Genomic DNA, 21,276 nt, shown 5'->3' with positions numbered 1-21,276 from the left:
CCATGTAAATCTTTCCAGGCTTTTCTGAAATCATCCTGTTCATCATTTCTTATAAAACAACAACATTCCATTACATTCATTACATAATCATAACTTATTCAGCCATTCCCCAACAGATGGGCATCCACTCAGTTTCCAGTTCCTTGCCACTACAAAAAGGGCTGCTACAAACATTTTTGCACATGTGGATCCTTTTCCTCTTTTGTGATCTGTTTGGAGAACAGGCCCAGCAAAGACACTGCTGGATCAAAGGATATACACAGCAAAACTTTTTTTTTTAAGACAACATATAGTGATGTCAGTTGCCATAGAAGTGGTGATTATTATGCATACATAGGAAGTATGGAAGTACATATCATCTGAGGGTACTTTCTTCTTATCATGTTGATACTCTGTGACAAAGCCCCATTTGCTCTCTATTAGTTTCAGCTCTGATTGAGAAAATGGACGGAACCAATGATGATAGATGAAAATGAAAAGCTGGAACTGAAGAGTCAGGGGTCTTCATAAAAAAGCTAGAAGAATTTACAAGAATCTAGGTCACTATGGAAAAAAGTCATAGAGTAATAATTGTTCAGTGTTCTTTAGACACAGTCCTGAGGTGTGAAACAATCCTTAATCCAGATTCTTAAAGAAAACAACATTGTCACTGATAGTTTCTAAAATGGCAAAATTTACATATGAACTTTCTAACATGATTAGTTATCATATGATCTAATCCAGTTGCCTCAAACTTTAAAAGCATATTTTAAAAAATTATCACTATCTGTTTACACTACTAACACCATCCTTTTTTACCTTGCAAGGTTATAAGAAAAGTGATTTATAAACAATAAAACATAATTTAAATATAAAGTACTATTATATATAGCAAAGTAATACGGTGTAATGGAAAGAAGAATAAATTTGAACACAGAACAGTCCATGCTCTGAAACTAGCTATGTGAGTTTGGGGCAAATCATTTAATCTCTCAGAACTGAAAATTCCTTGTCTAAAAAATGGGGTATCAATAATAGTTTTTTCACTCTGAGTCTCACTGAATTGTTACCAGGAATTATACAAATGAAAACTATTTTTATTGCTAGTAAGCACTTAATAGCTGCCTTGTCTTTATTTCTTTCTCTCCCTGTCTTAATCTATTTAAATTCAGTTCAGAAAGACTAGTTAACTTGGTTGTATATTCATATGAATAAAGTGACAAAGGGCTGCATAATATGTTTTCTTGTTATCTGAGACAGATTTGAACTCAGGAAAATAAAGTCTTCCAAATTCTAGGCCCAACACTTTATCCACTGCATCAGCTAGCTGCCCATACTATGTCTTGGAAGATTACAAACCACTCTGAGTGGCCCACAGATTTGAAATCAAGGATCTACATTATACCTGGCAACAGCAAGATTATAAAATGATCAATTCTGATGGACATTGCTCTTTTAAACAATGAGATGGTTCAAGTCAGTTGCAATGGTCTTGTGATAGAGAGAGCCATCTGCGCCCAGAGAGAGGATTGTGAGAACTGAGTGTGGATCACAACATAGTATTTTCAGTCTTTTTGTTGTTGTTTGCTTGTATTTTGTTTTCTTTCTCTTTTTTTCCCATTTTGATCTGATTTTTCTTATGCAACATAATTGTGGAATTATATATAGATCAATTTCACATGTTTAACATATATTGGATTACTTGCAGTTTTACGGGAGAGGGTGGGGGAAAGGATGGAAAAAAAATTGGAATACAAGTTTTTGCAAGGGTGAATGTTGAAAATTATCCATTCATATGTTTTGAAAATAAAAAGCTTAAATAAAAAAAAGAAAAAAAAAAGAGAAATCCAGGATCTAGATCACATTTTCCTAGTATGTTGATGAGTTGGGTGGGATGAATATGTGATGGATGAAAAGCCTGCTTGCTCCCAAAGATGCAAATTTAAAACCTGAGTTTGTAAAAACCCCATCTGCCTGAGCAAATGAGCCAAGGAAATAGAATGATTAACATTTCTGGGTTGGCTTTTACACACAACCCAGCAGAAATCAAGACTCTCCAGTTGCAGTATTCACTCTGGAAATGACCCCCAGGATAGAAGTAGTGATTTAAACAGTAACCAAGAAAAGAGCATGAGAATCTAAAGAAAATAACAATACAAAAGGGAAAAAGAGTTTCCTGGTCTTGGCTAGATATCATCTTATAAGAGAGTGAGTGACATAATGTGTTGAGCAAAAGGGAAATATTTGAAAACATAAGGAAGCAACAAAAAGACTAAGCATGGTGCAATGGGGAAAATACCCAATTAAGTCTGAAGGGCTTGTTGTTATAGTCATTTTTATGGTAGTTAGGTGATGCCATAGTATATGGAGCATTATGCCTGGAATCAAGGCAAACTTATACTACCTAAGTTCAAATCCAGCTTCAGACATTTACTAGATGTGTGACCCAGAGCAAATCCTTCAATCATGTCTGCCTCAGTTTCCTCTTCTGGAAAATGAAGTGAGGAAGAAAATGGCAAATCACTCTAGCATCTTTGCCAAGAAAATACCAAATAGGGTTACAAAGAGTAGGACACAATTAAAAACATTTTTTGTTATGGTTCAATCATATCCTATTCTTTGTGATCCCTTTTGAAGTTTTCTTGGCAAAGATATTAAAGTGGTTTGTCTTTTCCTTCTTTACCTCATTTTAAAGATCAGGAAACTGAAGCAAACAGAGTTAAGTGACTTGCTCTGGGTCACAGAGCTAGTAAATGTCCGAAGTCGTATTTGAACTGGCATCTCTCTGACTCCAGGTCCAGCATTTTAGATCCTCAAGTGTCCTAAGACCTGGATTCAAATCATAATTCTGCTACTTGCTAGCTATGTGATTTTAGGCGGTTATTTAACCCTTCAATAAATTAGGAGATTGCATTGGATGTTCTTTGAAATCCCTTTCAGATCTAAATCTATGATCCTGTGGCAGTAATTATTGCAATGAAATAGCTTCCTACTCATGGGTAGTTCTACAGGGTCTTTTTGAAAGAAAAGGAAGGAATGATAGTATAGGCCATTTTGGGAAATCATTTGCAAATTATGTGTTATGTACTGGGGGATACTTTGTTGTTCAGTCATTTCTGACTGTTCATGATCCCATTTGGGATTATCCTGGCAAAAATACTGGAGTGATTTTCTATGTCTCCAACTCATTTTACAGATGAGGCAAATAGATTTGACTTGCCCAGGGTCACACAGCTAGGAAATCTTCCAAGTAATTTTCTTGACTCCAGGTTCAGCACCCTATCCATTGTGCCACTTATCTACCCCTGGAAATACAAAGAAAGGCAAAAGAAGAAGCTTATAGTTTAGTCTATTGGCCTCTTTTCTTTTCTTTTTTTTTTTTTGCTGAGGCAGTTGGGGTTAAGTGACTTGCCCAGAATCACACAACTAGGAAGTATTAAGTGTCTGAGAGCAGATTTGAACTCAGGTCCTCCTGACTTCAGGGCTGGTGCTATCTCCACTTCACTACCTAGCTGCCCCTCTATTTTTTCTAGTGATCTCTTTTCCCCCAGAATTTTAACAACATTTTTTTTTTGCATTCTTTTGACATATTATTCTCCTTCTACTTTGAGCTATACATACATTTTGCTTCAGTGTCTTATCTTTTAAATTAGATGTCAGAGTTCCAGTTTCTTCATGTAAAATGTAAATACTAGTATTCAATATTCATACTGCCTGCTTCAAAAGATTATTGCCAGGAAAGCGTTTTGTAAACTTTAAAATGCTATACAAATGTGTTCCAAACATTCTGGTGAAATTTTAAGCTATTTAAACTATCAGAACACTTTGTATAAATATTAGTAATGATTATAGTTATTGTAGTAAATTCCTTGTGGGCTTATGATTCATCCTTTATTTAGAGCTAGCTCAGTAGCCCTCATAGAGGGCTGGGCCTGGATAGAGTCGAGACCAGTTCTAGTCTTACCTCAAACTCTTTCTTAGCAAATCACTTAACTTCTATTAGCCTCAATTTCCCCATAAATAAATTGGGGATAATAATAGCACCAAGATTATGTGAGAATCAAATGAAAACATATATAAGGTACTTTGCAAACCTTAAAGTTTTTCAAGAGCATTAGTTATTATTATTGTATATCTTTATAGCTACCCTTAACACATAGTAGGTACTCAAAGTTTTGTTGAATGAATGAATAACTGAACAAGGGACCAATTGAATTACAAGAAAGAGGGTGATTTCATATATATGTGAAATAAGTAACATTCATTAATACCTCATTTTCAAATATGTTTTGTTTTCCAAGAATTTTTTTTAACATTCAATAGAAAGTCTCCTTAAAAAACATTTTTTTATAATTCACATACTTAGCATTTTAACATTCTTAGCATTTTATATTCTTAGCATTTTAAAAGATAGTGTGAGATGAAGTAGGAGACAGTTTGTGAAGGGCCTTGAATTTCAAGGTAAAATATTTGGTCTTCATGTAGCATCCAAATAAAGCTTGTGGAGCAGTAGAACTGACATGTTCAAAACTGTTCATTAGGAAGATTAATTTCCCATCCATCAAAGGCATTGATGATGTCCCAAGTTCCCTTTTGGTTTTAAATCCTATGATCCTCTGACTAAATTAGTCTGCATTCTAAATTATCTATCACCAACTAGTCTGCCCTTCACAATTTGAATTTCTCCCAGAAACTTCAGTATATTTCAGCAGATTCAAGGAATATTGACCAGGAATAATGGAGGAATAGATCTGGAAAGAGTCCCCTCCCTCCCTCCCTCCCTACATCCCTCCCTCTGTCCCTCCTTCCATCCCTTCCTTCTTCCTTCCTTCTTCCTTCCCTCTTTCCTTTCTTCCTCCCTTCCTCCCTCCCTCTCTCTGTCCCTCCCTCCATCCTTTCTTCCTTCCCTCCCTCTGTCCCTCCCTCCATCCTTTCCTCCCTTCTTTCATTCTTTCCTTCCTTCCTTCCTTCCTTTCTCCCTCCCCTCCTTTCCTTCCTTCCTTTCCTTTCTCCTTCCCTCCTTTCCTTCCTTCCTTCCTTCTTTCCTTCCTTCCTTCCTTCCTTCCTTTCTCTCTCCCTCCTCCCTCCCTAACTAAAGGCATGAGTTAGAAGAGCAAGGGAACTACAATTTTGTTATTTGCCAAGTTTTTAATCAGAAAATTGAAAGAATGATATTCAAAGAAAGATTGGGGAGTCCGAATGTTTTAGCTTGATGGACAAGCCAATTAGTGCTAAGGTCTAAATAAAAAGTGTAGAAAGTTATTCTATGAGATACATGGTTATAAAAATAAAAAAATAAAGTTTTATTCTAAGGCTATATAGAAGTAGGTGTCACTTAGAATTATTTGTGCTAGTGGAGGCAACCACAGTAGGGTCTGATTCAGCAGCCTAATCATCCTTGAAATACCCCAGGCTCAAGATTCCCAGTTCCTGCTTGCTTGGAAGATTGATGATGATAATGATAGTCAAGTCAAGTCAAGAAGCATTTATTAAACATCAGTTATGTGCCAAGCACAAGATAAGTGCTAGGTATACAAAGAAGGACAAAACAGTTTCAATTTTCAAGAAACTCAAAGTTTAATGGGGAAGACAACATGTAAATAAATTTGTATAAATATGATACATAAAAGATAAATTGGAGGTAACCTTAGAGGGAAGGTACCAAGGTTAGGGAGGACAAGGGAAAGCTTTTTGTGGAAGATAGCTCTTTAGTTGAGACTTGAAGGAAGTCAGGGAGGTCAGGAAATAGAGAAAAGGCAGGAGAACAGTCTAGATTTGGATGGACAGTCAGTGAATATGCATAGTTGGGAGATGGAAGAACACCAGGAAAAACCACTGGATCATGCAGTAAATAAAGAGGAATAAGAGATACGAAGGCTGGAAAGATAGGAAGAGTTGGTCAGGTAATGAAGGATTTATGATACTTTTACATTTACATGAGACTTTAAGGTTTTCAAAATGTTTACAGTTATTTTCCAATTTGATCTTGGCAATAGCCCTCTGAGGTAGGTGCTTTTTTTATCCCCTGAGGCAATTGGGGTTAAGTGACTTGCCCAGGATCACACAGCCAGGAAGTGTTAAGTGTCTGAAGTCAAATTTGAACTCGGGTCTTTCTGACTTCAGGGCTGGTGCTCTATCTACTACACCAACTAGCTGTCCCTATTATCTCCTTTTTACAGTTGAGGAAACTGAGGCTTATATAGTAATTTTCTATATCTCTTATTTGGACCTGAACATTGATTGGCTTATCCATCAAGTTAAAATACTGGGACAATCCAGTCTTTCTTTTAACACCATTTTTAAAATAATCTGATTTGTAAAGTCAAATAACAAGATTTTGTAGTTCTGGTCCTCCTGTTCTTCCAACCCATGGCTCCTATGGATGGGAGTTAATCTTCCTAAAAATAGTTCTAATCATGTCACAAAGTTGGAAAGTATTTGAGGAAGGATTTCAATTCAGATTTTCCTGGCTCCAGCATTCTGTCATTCTATTCAGTGTGTGTGTGTGTGTGTGTGTGTGTGTGTGTGTGTGTATCAAACAGAGAGAGAAAGAAAGAAAAAGAGTAGGAAAAACAGAGAGGAGCATGACATCTTATTTCTGAAAGTGGGCTTTTGGAATTAAGAGAAGCTAATTCTTAGGAAATAGTAACTTAGGCAGAAAAGCAACAAGTCAAAACATGAATTGGTGCCAATCAAAAAGGTAGTTAATAGAGTTAGCTCAATAACATTACTATCTTCCACACACACAGCAATCAAAGACAAAAATAGTTTCTGGAATGTATATGACATTGCTCTCTGTTAAGGGCCTTTCAAAGAGCAAGATTCTTTTATTCCTTCTACCATAATATAAAAAGACATTCTTCTGCAGGTTTTGCTTGTAATTATTGAAAAAGTTATCCAAGATAAACACCAATTGTTTGTGGATATAATATTGACTTGCAAAAACTTAAATTTGCATTTCATGAAGGAATATTTAGAAACTATGCCAAAGAAACTGTTTGCAAAGAAGCATTTACTCTTTTCCCTGAAAGGGAAGTTTTGTGTGTGACCATCGAGCCAAATGGGGTGTAGTTTCTGCCTTTCCCATTAGACACAGAAATGCATTTCACTCAACAGAGTAATAAGAGGGAAAGAGGAGAAGGGAGAGAAGAGAATAAGAAAGGGGATAGTTCAAGGGAAAGAAGCAAAACAAACTCTCATTGAAGATGTATAAAAATATCCATAGCTCTTCTTGCAGTGACATATAACTGGAAATATCTATACCTACCATCAATAGGTGAATGGTTAAACAAGTAATGGCAGAGAAATGTGAAGGAATATTATTGGACTATAAGAAGTGATAAAGGAGATGGATTCATAAAAACTTGGGAAGATTTGCATGAACTGAGTTATAGTAAAATGAACAGAATCAGAAGAATAATTTAGATAACATCATAAAAACAAAACTTTGAAAGACTTAGGAACTGTGATCAAAGCAATGACCTGGAGTCAGGAAAATCTGGATTTAAATCCAGCCTCAGATACTTACCAACTCTGTAACCCTGAGCAAATCATTTAACTTCTGCTTGCCTAAAGTTTCTTCAGCTGTAAACTGATGCTAATGATAGCGCCTAACTAGCAGGGTTGTTGTAAGGACCAACGCAATGTGCTTAAGCTGGCACATGATAAATGCCATACAAATGCTAGCTATTGTTTTGTTTTGCTTGACTTTATATATTTGAAACAGAACTTTTGTTTTTCTTTCTCAAAGCTAGAAGAGAGAAAGGAAGGAAAGGAGAGAAGAAAGAAAAGGAGGAGAGGAGGAGAAAGAGAGAGAATGATTTTCAGCAATCAAACATTTTAATTAAAAACCTAAAAATAAAAAATATATACGCACATATGCATAAATGAAAAAACATAGCTTTCTGACAAATCTGTGAATAATTTGGAATAATGCTTTACTTATGTGAGAACAGTTTAATATTACAAAGACAAAGAAAGATCTTTTTTTTTTAAATCTAAAGAAATATGAATGTAAAGAAACAAATTCATAGGCACCAAAGAGATGGATGATCATATTGAAAACTTCAGATTACAAAGCATTATGGTATGTCATCTAAAATATATTTCATGAAAAGTCATATAAACATTTAGAGATTAAGGTATGATTTTTTAAAAAAAGAACTCTAAACTTATTAGGGAAATTTAAGGAATTGTTACTTTAAGTAAAATGTTAGTCACTGAGACTCAGAAAGAATTAAAAACACATGGGGGGATATGAAAATTCGAAAATCTACTCTGTTAGAGTTGTCTCGATGAGAATCAATTAGATGATAAAAAAACTTCAGGGAGTGATTCTTGAATGGTCAAAATGAGAGAATGTATTTTGTTGTCAAAGAGCTCCTAATAGGATTGCTTTTCAATTTCATTTGAGCTCCATTCTGCTGGACAACATAGCATCCGGGTGAATGAACCAGATCAATTGGTCTTATTCATAGAAATAGTCAGTTTGATGAGTGTTGTGCTCTACAACTTAGAGCTATTAACTTTATAACTAACTCTCTAAATGGTCCCTTAAGAATAAGAGTTACTTGAAAGAGCTTACAAATACTATAGGAAGGAGAAGAGGGTTTCTCTAGCTGAAGAATTATAAGCATCAACAGTCAAGAAGTGAACAGAAAAGCCATTTCATGGAGAGTAGGTATGGACTAATGCCATCAGTCTTCAGACCAGACCTGTGAGTTACTCCAAGTACTTGAGTTTTCTGCCTGCTTGTGCTTCCTTGTAAAGTTGCTAAGAATGTGTCCCCACTCTTCACCCTATCAAGTACATTTGTGGCAGAGTGTAACCTAGATTTATATGTGAATTGTGATATACTATATTACTTATTTTAATATATTAGTATTCATAATATTTCTTTTGATTTATTGTTAAGTATATATTTGAGATATAAAAGTGACATTATTATAAGTAGTCAGTCATTTGTATAAATGTTACCTTGTACGTGTGTTATCTTGTGAATAGCTATTTTTGTAAACAGAAAATGCATTGGATGGGAGTTCAAGAGCTAAAATGGGGAATAGAGGAGGAACTGCATTTCTCCTCATCATAGTGACTGGGACTCTAAGCCATCCCTGGAAACAGACCTATTGGCATGAAAACAGGTTGGAGTAAGATTCACATCAGAGAACAGTGGAGCATTGAGTTCACTGTAATGATGGATTTGTGATATTACACTGAGAAAGTTAAGGGGGAAACCAAGAGAAGAACTCCCATGATTATGACTGAGAACCATTTGCAGTCACATCTCTAAGTCAGAAAGAAAAGGAATCAAAGTGCAAGAAGGTAGATGATCATTTAAACTTCTCACCAACTGCAGAGGTTTCACAGCAACCACCAGTCCAATTGAACTGTTATAATCACTGTATGTATTTTTTCCTAATTCTGCTCATTTCACTCTCTTATCAGTTCTTGTATTTCTTTCCATACTTCTTGGTACTCATGTTTGTTATTTTTTACAGCACAGTAGTATTCTATTACATTCCTGTACTAGAATTTGTTTAGCTATTCAATCAATGGATACCTATTTTGTTTCTAATTCTTTGCTATTAGAAAAAAATCCTACTATAAATATTTTGGTTTACATGGGGCTTATCATTATTGTTATTACTAATGACTTGGTGCCCTCTTCTAAAAGAAAAAAATCAGACAGCTGCCAAATCCCTGTTGGCAGGAATTAATTATAGGCCAGGTAAAGATGAGACATGGCAAACTTCTTGATCTTCACTGCCACTCTTAGTCTGTTTTTCTACCAGTATCCTTCAGTGAACCATTTTCTTTCAAGGATCATACAATCTTTCCAAATTTGCTACTGTCTTTTCATTGGCTTCTTTAAGTCTTTTGTCTTTCTCAAAGACTTTTGCACCTGCTTTACAATCCTCCTTTCCAAGTCATCACTGGGAACTTCAGCATTCATATTGACAGCTTCTCTGATAATCTAACTTCTCACCTCATCTTCTTATATTCCATTTATTTTCTTCATTCCACTTAACCACTTAACATAAGAGTAATAAGGTAACCTTTACCAAGTCTTGGAATTTCACTCCTACAAAATGTGTAGGTTTGATTTTGCAAGAATCATAAGCCCTAATCAGGTATTTCTCTTTCTCTGTCATTCATTCTAAACCTGTTCTTCACCTTTACTCTTTCACCTTTATCATGATTTCCACTCCCTTTGATCTATACTCACTGTAAGATGTATATTTTCCATATAGATTATATAAGAAGAAAAGAAATCTCCTCCAGATGACTTTCCACCTTTCCAACCATCTTAATCCTCATCTTCAAATAACTATGAGCAGCTAATTTTCTTAAATCTTAATTCATTTTCCTATTGGAAAAAATAACAAAAGTCATTCGGATTTCACCCACAATAAATGTACATATCATCAGTTGTTCTCTCATTAAAGGCTTTATACTTGCTCTACTCTATACTCACTATAATTGCAGCCAGAAATTGTTTCAAAGCTTTTCTTTGCTCCCATTACTTTCAACTAAAACCCCAGATCCACAATTGCACAGCTGATATAACTTCGAATTAGATTCCCTTCAGTGGGTTTTTTTCCTTAGCAAAGTTATATATTTATTAATTTTAAAATTGCTCTTCATAGTATTTTTTTCCAATTACATGTAAAGATGGTATTCAACATTCATTTTTTGGAAAATTTTGAGTTTCAACTTTTTTTTTCTTCCTCCCTCTCTTACTATTTCTTTCCCCAAGACAGCTAACAATCTGATCTAGGTTACATTAGAACAGTCATTTTTAAACATACTTCCATTTAGTCATGTTGTGAAAAAAAAAAAAAAACAGAACAAAAGGGAAAAAACATGAGAAAGAATAAAACAGAAAAAAGTAAAAAGAGTATGCTTTGATCTGCATTCAATCTTCATAGTTCTTTCTTGGAATGTGGATGGCTTTTCCCCATTACAAGTGTATTGAAAATGTCCTGGATCATTGAATTGCTAAGAAGAGCTAAATCTATCATAGTTGATCATGACACAATCTTACTGTGTACAATTTTTTCCTGGTTCTTTATTTCTCTCAGAATCAGTTCATGTTAAGTCTTTCTAAGCTTTTCTGAAATAAGCCTACTCATCAATTCTTATAGAGCAATAATATTCCATTATATTTTTATATCATAACATATTCAGCCATTTCCTAATTGATCTCCCCAATATTTTTTAAGACTCATTTCTAAAGATTTACTTTAGCAATTTTTTTTCTTCATGAATTCTTAAGCAGTTGCTAATATCATTCTAGAAAAAGGATGCTTGGATTTATTTTTTAAAAAAAACTGATTATTGGATTGATTTTCCCCCTCTCAGTCAAGAATCTGATCTCACAATGCACTAAAAATTTAAGGCCACTTTCTAAGAATTCTCTCTTTCCCCTCCTCATCTCACATCCTCAAACATTTTTGCTTCTTCATTGTGTTCTTTATGTAAAAATAAGCAAGTACATTCATCTTGCTAGTATATAAATCTATTTTATATTTATTTTGATTTATATATCAATTTTAGATATCTGTATATCTGGGGTTGTGTAAAAATTTCAGAGACAAAAAAGGGATCATGAGTGGAAAAAGTTTAAGAAGCCTTGGTCTAATGCAATAACTTTCTATATTTCTTTCTAATTCTTTCTCCACTAAGTTGTCAAAGCAATTTTCCTAAAGTGTAGTTCTGACTATCTAACCTACTAATTAATAAACTCCAGTATCTCCCTCTTATTTTCAAAACTGAATACAAAATCCTCTGTGGGATTTAAAACCTTTCACAGTCTAGCCCTTTCCTACCTTTCTAATCTTTTTTATTTCCCTCCACGTACTTTACAATCTAACTACCTTGGCCTACTCACTGTTACTAGAGTACTATACTAGATCTCTTGATCTGTTTTAACACAGGTTGTCTCCCATGCTCTGACCCCTCACATCTACCTCTCAGCTGCCCTGGCTTCCTTAAGCATCATCTCAAATTCTATCTGCAGCATAATCTCTCCTCAGGAGGCTTTTTCTGATCTCACCACTCTTTTGTTGTCTTTCCTTTAGGATGATCTTCAATTTACACTATTTATATCTTGCAGAACTATATGTGTTCTTATATATGCTCTTCCCCCCATTAAAATATGAACTTGATCTGCTCATGAATAAGCCAAGTGAATATAATAAAAAATGACAATATAGATTGTCTAAGATGACAGGAAAAATCAAGGACAAATGTTGGAGAGGATGTGGGAAAAGTGGGACACTAATACATTTTTGGTGGAGTTGTAAACAGATCCAGCCGTTCTGGAGAGCAATTTGGAACTATGCTTAAAAAGTTATCAAACTGTGCATGCTCTTTGACCCAGCAGTGTTTCTATTGGGCCTATATCCCAAAGAGATTTTAAAGGAAAGGGACCCACATGTGCAAAAATGTTTGTGGCAGCCCCTTTTGTAGTGGCTAGAAACTGAAAACTGAATGGATGTCCATCAGTTGGAGAATGGCTGAATAAGTTATGGTATATGAATGTTATGGAATATTATTGTTCTATAAGAAATGATCAGGAGAATGATTTTGGAAAGGCCTGGAGAGACTTATATGAACTGATGATAAGTCAAATGAGCAGAACCAGGAAATCATTGTACACAGCAACATCAATATTATATGATGATCAATTCTGATAAGTGTTACTCTTTCCAACAATAAGATGATTGAGGTCAGTTCCAATGATCTTGTGATGAAGAGAGCCATCTAAACCAGAAAGAGGACTGTAGGAACTGAATGTGAATCACAACATAATATTCTCACTCATTTTGTTGTTGTTTGCTTACATTTTGTTTTCTTACTCATTTACTTACTTTTTTTTTAATCTGATTTTTTTTATGCAGCAAAAGAATTGTATAAATATGTCTGTACATATTGTATTTGATATATATTTTAACATGTTTAACATATATATTGGATTGTTTGCCATCTAGAGAAGGGGATTGGGGGAAGGAGGAGAAAATCTGAAACACAAGGCTATGCAAGGGTCAATGTCAAATTATCCATGCATATGTTTTGAAAATAAAATGCTTTATAAAAAAATGTGAACTTGATCAACAGGATAAAGTTTATGTATTTCTTTCATGTACTACAATACCTTGGAAATAGTAAGCATTTAATAAATGATTGTTAAATGACTGCATCCCAGGTCCAGTTTTTTTTTTTTAATTTTGTATAAGCCTTATTGTACCTTTGGTCATTTATAGATTCTTATAGAAAATTTTCTGATGCTTTTTGATGAATGGTCTTTTCTTTAGTGATTGTTTCTTTGACATTGTAGTTTTGAAGTTTCATAATGATGCTTTTTGATAAATGTGGAAGTATGTTTAGAAAAATTGCTTGTTTAACTTCTATCGGATTGTTTGATGTCTAGGAGAAAGGATGAGGGAAAGGAAGGGAGAAAAATTTGCACACAAGGTTTTGAAAGGATGAATATTGAAAATTATCTTTGAAAAATAAAAAGCTATTTTTTTTAAAGGTAGTGATGCTTTTGTGTTTGGATAACTTGGATGAGTTATATTTTGCATTTTTCCTCTTTGGGACACTGAATTATTTCTATTTGTAGTGCCACTTTGTTTGCTTATTCTAAGAAAATTTATATTTTCCCAAAATATACAGGTTAACTTGTTTTATTCATCCATATTTTCCTGAAGCTCAATAACTTTAAATTCTTTTTCTTTTGTTTTCATATCTCTGATGCTCATTTCCATTGCTCTAAATTATGTTCTATTTGAATTATTTCCTGAGCTGCTTCTCTCTTTTCAACAATACTGTTAGTCATTTTTTCTTATACTGTATTGCATTTGTTTGGAGGGGAGAGTGATTTTTAAAAAATTATTTTATAAAAAAACAGAATAAGAAAGAGGAAAAACAAAAGAAATACAGAACAAAATAAAACAAAAGAGAACATTGTCATGTATCCAGTACATTGTTTTTAATGACTTTTTCTGACATGAATATTTTTCTATTTATTTTCCAATCCACTGAATTACATCATTTCCAAGAATTGAAATTCTTAGATTCATTTCATCTTTGTAAGAATGTAAAAACTATCTAAAACCATCAGCAAGCATTATCTGAGATGGGGAAAAGCTAGAACCCTTCCCGCTAAGATCAGGAGTTAAGCAAAAATATTCATTTTCACTCATTTTCCTTCAATTTCTTTTTCTCCTCATTGCTATACTAGAAATATTAACTATAGCAATAAGCAATAAGAAGAAAAAGAAATTAAATGAATTAGAATAGGCAATGAGGAAACAGAACTTTTACACTTTGCAGATGATATGGTGGTATACTTAAAGAATCCTAAAAAAACAATTAAAACAGTTGAAATAATTAACAATTTTTAGTAAAGTTGCAGGATATAAAACAACTTGACATAAATCATTGGCATTCTATATATTACCCACAAAATCCAGTATCAAGAAGTAGAAAAAGAAACTATTTAAATTAATAATAGATGATATAAAATACTTGGGAAGGTTTGGTAAGACAAATCTGGGAACTATATGAACACAATTACAAAACACTTTTCACACAAATAAAGTAATATCTAAATCACTGGAAAAATATCAATTGTTCATGGATAGGCCAAGCCAACATAAAAAAAGATAATACTATCTACATTAATTTACTTATCCAGTGTCATACCAATAAAGCGATCAAAAATACTTCATAGAGTTAGAAGAAAATAATAACAAAATTCATCTGGAAGAATAAAAGGCTAAGAATATCAAGGGAATTAATGAAAAATATTTGAAAGAAGGTACCCTAATTGTATTAGATTTCAAATTATAGTATAAAGCAGTAATTATCTTTTTTTCCAGGTTCTCAAAATGCATTAATTAAATATTGGCTACTACTCCTCTAGGTGTTATGAATAGATACAAATTTTAAAACAAACACAGTTTTTCACTTCAAGCAGTTTACAATATCTGAATGAAACAATATCCATAAGTTAAATAAATATCAAACATCCGCAAATTAAGGAAAAGTTCATATGAAGGTAGGGAAATTAGGAAAGAACTTTTAAAATAGATGCCATTTGAGCTGAGTCTTGAAACTATGGAATCTAGGAGTTAGAATTAAGGAAGGAGACAATTCTAAGTATGAGATGGAGAGTACAGGGATAGAAATCATGTAGGTAGGAGATGGAATGCTATGAAACAAATAGTTGGAACAAATAATGTGCAAGAAAAAACAATATGTAATCATCCTGGAAAGACACACTGGAGCCAAGCTGTGGAAGGTCCTAAATCTTAAAGAGAGAAGTTTCTAGCATGTCCCAGAGGCAAAAGGGAGCCACTGAAACTTCTGATGTGATCCCTATATGATTGTGTACTCAGACTAATGAGATCATGAATCTTTCAAAGTAAGTGGATTGTAAAACTATTGTAAAGTAGTAATTATCAAAACAATCTGATATTGGCTAAGGATAGAGTAGTAAATCAGTACAATAATTAGGTAGACAATAAACAATGGTAAAGAGCAATTAGGTGGTGCAGTAGATTGAGTGCTGAATTTGGAATCAGAAAGATTTGACTTTTAGAGTTCAAATCTGGCCTCAGACATTTACTGGCTGTGTAATCCTGAGCAAGTCACTTAATCCCGTTTGCTTCAGTTTCCTTATCAGGAAAATGAACTGGAGAAGGAAATGGCAAACCACTCCAGTATCCTTGCCAAAAAACCCCAAATAGGGTCACAAAGTCAAACACACCTGAAAGGAACAAACCACACAATAGTAAATATCCACAGAGTTTACAAAACCAAAGATGCAAGCTTTCAGGACAAGAACTCATTATTTGACAAAAACTGGAAAATAGTTTGGCAGAAACTGAGAATAGACCAAAATCTCATATCATATACCAATATAATGTCAAAAGGAGTACATGACTAGACATAAAGGATGATACCAGGGTCAAATTAGGGGAGCATGAAATAATTTACCTGTCAGATTTATGGAAAAGGGAAGAATTTATGACTAAACAAGAGATAGAGAACATTATGAAATGTAAAATAAGTAATTTTGATTATTATTAAATAAAAAAGTTTTTACACATACACACACACACTCTCTCTCTCTGTCTCTCTATCTCTCTCTGTCTCTGTCTCTCTCGCTCTGTCTTTCTCTCTGTCTCACTCTCTTTCTCTCTCTGTCTCACTCTCTCTCTGTCTCTCTCTCTGTCTCTCTCTCTCTCTGTCTCTCTCTCTCTCACACACACACATAATGTAGCCAAAATTAAAAGGGAAATAGAAAACTAGGGCAAAAATCTTTTACTATGAATGTCTCTGATAAAGGCCTCATCTCTAAAATATATAGAGAACTAAGTCAAATTTATAAGAAAAAAATAATTCAGCAATTGATAAATGTTTAAAGGAAATGAATAGGTGATTCCAGATGAAGAAACCAAAGCTATCTCAAGTCATATGGGAAAAATTGCTCTAAATTACTATTGATCAGAAAAATGACAATTTAAAAAAATCTGAGGTACCACCTCATACATATCAGATTGACTTATATGGCATAAAACAACTATAACAAATATTGAGCAGTATGTGGGAAAATGGGACACTAATGCATTTATAAAGTCATAAACTGATCCAATCATTCTGGAGAGTAACTTTGGACTATACCCAAAGAGCTATAAAACTGTGCATAATCTTTAACCCAGAACTACCATTACTAGTATCCCCCCAAATTTTTAATAGTATTTTATTTTTCCAAATATATGCAAAATTAGTTTTCAATATTCACCTTTGCAAAACTTTGTATTCCAAATGTTTCTCCCTCTCCTCCTCTCTTCCCCCTCCCCAGGACAGCAAGCAATCTGATATAGGTTATACATTTGTAATTCTTCTAAACATATTTCCATATTTGTCATGCTGTGCAAAAAAAAAAAAACAACAGATCAAAAGGGAAAAAAATAAGAAAAAATAACAGTAATAAGAAAAGGTGAATATACTATGCTTTGATTCACATTCAGTCTCCATAGCTCTGTCTTTTGGATGTGTATGGAACTTTCCATCACAAATCTATTGGAATTGCTTTGTATTTTTTTTTAATTTATTAAATAACTTTTTATTGACAGAACCCATGCCAGGGTAATTTTTTACAACATTATCCCTTGCACTCACTTCTGTTCCGGTTTTTCCCCTCCCTCCCTCCACCCTCTCCCCAAGATGGCAAGCAGTCCTATACATGTTAAATAGGTTACAGTAGATCTTGGATACAATACATGTGTGCAGAACCAAACAGTTTTCTTGTTGCTCAGGGAAAATTGGATTTAGAAGGTATAAATAACCTGGGAAGAAGAACAAAAATGCAAGCAGTTTACATTCATTTCCTAGTGTTCTTTCTTTGGGTGTAGCTGTTTCTGTCCATCCTTGATCAATGTTAGATCTTGTCTTTGTTGAAGAAATCCACTTCCATCAGAATACATCCTCATACAGTATCGTTGTTGAGGTATATAATGATTTCCTGGTTCTGCTCATCTCTCAGCATCAGTTCATGTAGGTCTCACCAATCCTCTCTGTATTCGTCCTGCTGGTCGTTTCTTACAGAACAATAATATTCCAATACATTCATATACCACAATTTATTCAACCATTCTCCAATTGATGGGCATCCATTCATTTTCCTGCTTCTGGCCACTACAAACAGGGCTGCCACAAACATTTTGGCACATACGGGTCCCTTTCCCTTTTTTAGTATCTCTTTGGAGTATAAGCCCAATAGAGACACTGCTGGATCAAAGGGTATGTACAGTTTGATAACTTTTTGGGCATAGTTCCAAATTGCTCTCCAGAATGGCTGGATGTATTCACAATTCCACCAACAATGTATCAATGTCCCTATTTTCCCATATCCCCTCCAACATTCTGCATTATCTTTCCCTGTCATTCCTGCCAATCTGACAGGTGTATAGTGGTATCTCAGAGTTGCCTTAATTTGCATTTCTCTGATCAATAGTGATTTGGAACACTCTTTCATATGAGTAGTAATAGTTTTAATTTCATCATCTGAAAATTGTCTGTTCATATCCTTTGACCATTTATCAATTGGAGAATGGCTTGATTTCTTATAAATTAGAGCCAATTCTCTATATATTTTGGAAATGAGTCCTTTATCAGAACCTTTGACTATAAAAATGTTTTCCCAGTTTGTTGTTTCCCTTCTAATCTTGCCTGCATTAGTTTTGTTTGTACAAAAACTTTTCAATTTGATATAATCAAAATTTTCAATTTTGTAGTCAATAGTGCTCTCTAGTTCTTCTTTGGTCATAAATTCCTTCCTCTTCCACAGGTCTGAGAGGTAAACTATCCTATGCTCTTCCAATTTATTTATGATCTCATTATTTATGCCTAAATCATGAACCCATTTTGACCTTATCTTGGTGTACGGTGTTAAAGTGTGGGTCAATGCCTAGTTTCTGCCATACTAATTTCCAATTTTCCCAGCAATTTTTGTCAAATAATGCATTCTTATCCCAAAAACTGGGGTCTTTGGGTTTGTCAAACACTAGATAATTAAAGTTATTGGCTGTTTTGTCCTTTGAACCTAACCTATTCCATTGATCAATTAGTCTATTTCTTAGCCAATATCAGATAGTTTTAGTAACTGCTGCCTTATAATATAATTTTAGATCTGGTACAGCTAGGCCACCTTCATTTGATTTTTTTTTCATTAATTCCCTTGAAATTCTTGATCTTTTGTTTTTCCATATGAACTTTGTTGTTATTTTTTCTAGGTCATCAAAATAGTTTTTGGGAAGTCTGATTGGTATAGCGCTAAATAAATAGATTAGTTTAGGGAGTATTGTCATCTTTATTATATTTGCTTGCCCAATCCAAGAGCATTTAATATTTTTTCAGTTAGTTAGATCAGACTTAATTTGTGTGGCAAGTGTTTTGTAGTTTTGCTCATAAAGTTTCTGATTTTTCCTTGGCAGATAGATTCCTAAATATTTTATACTATCAGTAGTTACTTTAAATGGGATTTCTCTTTGTAACTCTGACTGTTGGATTTTGTTAGTGATATATAAGAATGCTGATGACTTATGTGGGTTTATTTTATAATCAGCAACTTTGCTAAAATTGTGGATTATTTCTAATAACTTTTTAGTAGAATTTCTGGGGTTCTCTAAGTATACCATCATATCATCAGCAAAGAGTAATAATTTGGTTTCCTCATTGCCTATTCTTATTCCTTTAATATCTTTCTCAGCTCTTATTGCCACAGCTAGCATTTCTAATACAATATTAAATAGTAACAGTGATAGTGGGCAACCTTGTTTCACTCCTGATCTTATTGGGAATGGTGGCAGTTTTTCCCCATTACATATGATGCTTACTGCTGGTTTTAAATAGATGCTACTGATTATTTTAAGGAAAAGTCCATTTGGAATTGCTTTGTATTACCTTGTTATTGAAAAGAGCCAAATCTATCACAGTTGATTATCACATAATCTTGTTGTTATTATGTACAATATTCTCTTGGTTCTGCTCACTTCACTCAGCATCAGTTCATGTAAGTCCCAAAGAAATTTTTTTTCAAAAGGAAAAGTACCTATTGTACAAAAATATTTATAGCAGCTCACTTTGTGGTGGCAAAGAATTAGAAATTGAGAGAATGGCTGAACAAGTTGTGTAATACTAATTGTAATAGAATACTATAGTGCAATAAGAAATGACAAGTAGCATGCTTTCAAAAAAAAACAAAAACAAAAACAAAAACCTGGAAAGACTTATGTGAACTGATACAAAATAAAGTGAGCCAGAGCCAAGAGGATGCTGTTCATAGTAACAATAATGTTGTATAATAATCAACTGTGAATGACTTAGCTATTCTCAGTAATACAATTATTCAACACAATTCCAAATGTATCTTGACAAAAAAAAAAAAAAACATTATGTACTTCCAGAAAAAGAAATGAAGAAATCTGCATGCAAATCAAAGCATACTATTTTTCACTTTTTTGTGAGGTTTTTTTTTGGGGGGGATGGGGTGGTCTGTGTTTTGTTTTACAATATGAATAATACAGAAATATGTTTTACATGACTGCAATAAATACCTATATTAAATTGTTTACAGCTTCAGGAAAAAGAGAGCAGAAGAAAGAAGAGAGATAGAATGTGGAACTTAAAATTAAAAAAAACACAATGTTAAAAATTGGTTTTGCATATAATTAAAATATTATTTTTTTAAAAAATCAACACCTTTCAATGATAGAGCTATGCTGCTTGTGTATTCTTGAGCTTTGTCTTCATTTCACCTCGTATTCCATTGAGTGATAAACTTCGTTAAATCTGTGAAGAATTGAAATGTATATTATAAAAAAATACCCACTCAATGGCCATTTTCAAAAATGTTTCTCATTATTTGTCCAGAAGGAGATGAAGATGCAGTTAAATTACTAATTTATGTGCACAAAACAAAAGAAAACAGAGAAGAACAAGGACAGCACTCTAATTGGATGTTTAAAGTTGAAAACATGTTATTATTTACTGGAAGGAAATGCCTACTCAACCTTGGTTGCCATGGATACAAGACAAGCAAATCCACTTGGGAGGTTCATTCACTGGCTAATAAGGCTTTCTATCATAATAGAGCCAATCAGTTATGATTATCACTAAGTGGATTTTCTGAATCATTTTTATAAGAAGGTCCAGCAAAATATCTTAAAAGGTACTGACCTAAGATATTTGAGATCTGTGGATTATAAAATGGTTCAGTGAGATATAGAATTAAAAGGAAAATAGAATAGGTAGGTTGAAAGGTGAGGATGGAAGTACTGGGACAGGAGAAATCAAGATCTGTGTCAAAGATGTCCCTACACTTCCATAATGAAATTGGCTGATTTCAATCCTATGGCAGTAGGATTACAAAAGACAGTAAGTTAAGGTGTCTGATTTTTGAAAGGTTTATTAGGACAATATACATGGCCCAGAATGTTTACTGTTTTCATGTGGATGAAAAAGTCATAACTAAATTTAAAGATGCTGTGAGGGAACTGGTGATCTGCTTCTCCAATACTTTTCTTACCTTCAACATGGAATCAGTTGTCTATGATGGAATATCCAGACTCCTGAGTGACCTGAAGTGCATAAAAGAGCTTGTACCCCTAAAGCATAAATGAAAGAATATAATCAACACATGTGGGATTTCACATTAAAAGCCAACAAAAAATTATTAACTACCTGAAACAATTCAAAGAAAAAAAAATTTACCCTAAGTAT

Source organism: Sarcophilus harrisii, chromosome 1 (genome assembly GCF_902635505.1).
Source record: "Sarcophilus harrisii chromosome 1, mSarHar1.11, whole genome shotgun sequence".
Lineage (NCBI taxonomy): Eukaryota > Metazoa > Chordata > Mammalia > Dasyuromorphia > Dasyuridae > Sarcophilus > Sarcophilus harrisii.
The sequence above is the reverse complement of the archived record's forward strand: the minus strand, read 5'-3'. Positions refer to the sequence as shown.